Raw genomic sequence first — 2,526 nt, 5'->3', positions numbered from 1 at the left:
GTAATTGCCTTTCCCCAGCTGTAACTCTCCCAGTGGTATACACCTATCCCTTTCTATCACTAAAGTAAACATAACAGAATTGTGATCGCTATCACCAAAGTGCTCACCTACTTCCAAGTCTAACACCTGGCCGGGCTCATTACCCAGTACCAAATCTAATGTGGCTTCGCCCCTTGTTGACCTGTGTACATACTGTGTCAGGAAGCCCTCCTGCACACACTGGACAAACACTGACCCGTCTATAGTACTCGTACTATCGTATTCCCAGTCAATATTTGGAAAGTTGAAGTCCCCCATGACAACTACCCTGTCTCTCTCACTCCTATCGAGAATCATCTTTGCTATCCTTTCCTCTACATCTCTGGAACTATTCAGAGGCCTATAGAAAACTCCCAACAGGGTGACCTCTCCTTTCCTGTTTCTATCTGATTTTAGAGGCTGAAATCCAACCCTGACACTTCCTCCTATCACCCCCGGACCATAACTCCATCACTCAACATTAAATCGTTCACCTCAAGCTTCCAATCTGAAAAGTCCAATTTCTAGAACCTTCCCAGAATCTAAAGTAAGAATTTCCCTGTTTGACCCGACTTCCTGAGTGACAGTAAAATAAAACGAATCTGAAGATCTGAAACGAAAACAGAAATTGCTGGGAAAACTCAGCAGGTCTGGCAGCATCTGAGGAGAGAAAGCGCAGTTCATGTTTTGAATCCGGTGCCCTTTTTTAAGAGAAAAGTCTAAACATGATCACTGGACTCAAACAGCTAACTCAGTTTCTCTCTCTGCAGATGCTGCCAGACCTGCTGAGTTTCTCTGGCAATTTCTGTTTTCGTTTCAGATCTTCAGATTCGTTTTATTTTACTGTCACTCAGGAAGTCGGGTCAAACAGGGAAATTCTTACTTTAGATTCTGGGAAGGTTCTAGAAATTGAAATTGGACTCTAGAAACTGAGTTAGCTGTTTGAGTCCAGTGATCATGTTTAGACTTTTCTCTTAAAAAAGGGCACCGGATTCAAAACATGAACTGCGCTTTCTCTCCTCAGATGCTGCCAGACCTGCTGAGTTTTCCCAGCAATTTCAATTTTTTGCTGCTGTGTGACAGTTCCCTACAGTGTTAATGTTACAATGCTAGCTCAGACTCATAGAGGAACAAGGCATTGATGCCTGCCTCCTCTAGTGACACTGCTTTTTGCCTGGTCCCTGACATCTCCATGGAGATGACTTTGCAGTGATGTGACACCCATTCACCATCGGCCTGACTGACTAAAGGACTTCTGGATTAGTGGTGCTGGAAGAGCACAGCAGTTCAGGCAACATCCAAGGAGCTTCAAAATCGACGTTTCGGGCAAAAGCCCTTCATCAGGAATAAAGGCAGTGAGCCTGAAGCGTGGAGAGATAAGCTAGAGGAGGGTGGGGGTGCTAAAAGACTTCCTCACCATCCACTCAACATTGTGGGGGGACAGGATGAGCACTAAGTTCCCTGAGTGTGACAAGCGCAAATTCTAAAGGAAAGGAAGGCGTGGCTGGGGAGGACAAGAGGTTCAGTGATATTCCCAGTTTGCAGAGAGAACTAAAAACAGTAGTAGGCCATTTGGCCCTTCGAGCCTGCTCTGTCATTCATTATGATCATCCAATTCAATAGCCTGTTCCTAATTTTCCCCATCCGTATGATTCCTTTTGCTCCAAGTGCTATACCCAACTCAAGTGTGAAGAGAGTGAATACCTTTTAAATATGGAGCCCAGTCATAGGATCCCAGAAGGTGCTGCTCCTGAATCTTTGCATTTTACCCAAGTGCACATACATAATGAGCTGAAATGAATGTAATTACCCAGGAAAATATATCCCACCCCTAAATGGAAGAGCCTTCAGCTTATACACCCAAGTCTTGACCCCACGGAAACAAAAATGCCTGTTGTTTCAGCCGATTGTTTTCCGGTTTGACTCGATATGTTCTCCCCTTTTCCACTCTCTTCCAATGTCTGTGATCCAGCTGTCAACATCAGCAAGGTATACTGGAGAGGCCGAGGGCATCAGTACTGGATCCCAGGACATCAGGTGACCTTGTTTGTGGGGAGAGATGGATCTCCTGCAAGGGGGAGAGTATGAATCTCTACATTTCCTCTCCTCCCCAACTACCACCCTCCCTGGACCCTGCCCTGCTCCTCCCAGGCTGAAAACAGCCTGCACAAATTTTCCATCCAAGTTGTTCAAATGATGGTGAGTTCAGAAAGTGTCCTTGAACCTCCCCATACTGAGAGAATGTGAGGACTGCAGATGCTGGCGATCAGAGTCGAAAAAATGTGGCGCTGGAAAAGCGCAGCAGGTCAGGCAGCATCCGAGGAGCAGGAAAGTCAACATTTCAGGCATTCATGATGCAGGGTTTATGCCAGTAACGTCGACTCTCCTGCTCCTTGGATGCTGCCAGACCTGCTGTGCGTTTCCAGCGCCACCTTTTTCAACTCTTCCCATCCAGGATCAGTTGTTAATGATGTGGGAAGGCAATGGTGCACCTTCTAGACTGATTGG

Source organism: Chiloscyllium plagiosum, chromosome 10 (genome assembly GCF_004010195.1).
Source record: "Chiloscyllium plagiosum isolate BGI_BamShark_2017 chromosome 10, ASM401019v2, whole genome shotgun sequence".
Taxonomy (NCBI): domain Eukaryota; kingdom Metazoa; phylum Chordata; class Chondrichthyes; order Orectolobiformes; family Hemiscylliidae; genus Chiloscyllium; species Chiloscyllium plagiosum.
The sequence above is the reverse complement of the archived record's forward strand: the minus strand, read 5'-3'. Positions refer to the sequence as shown.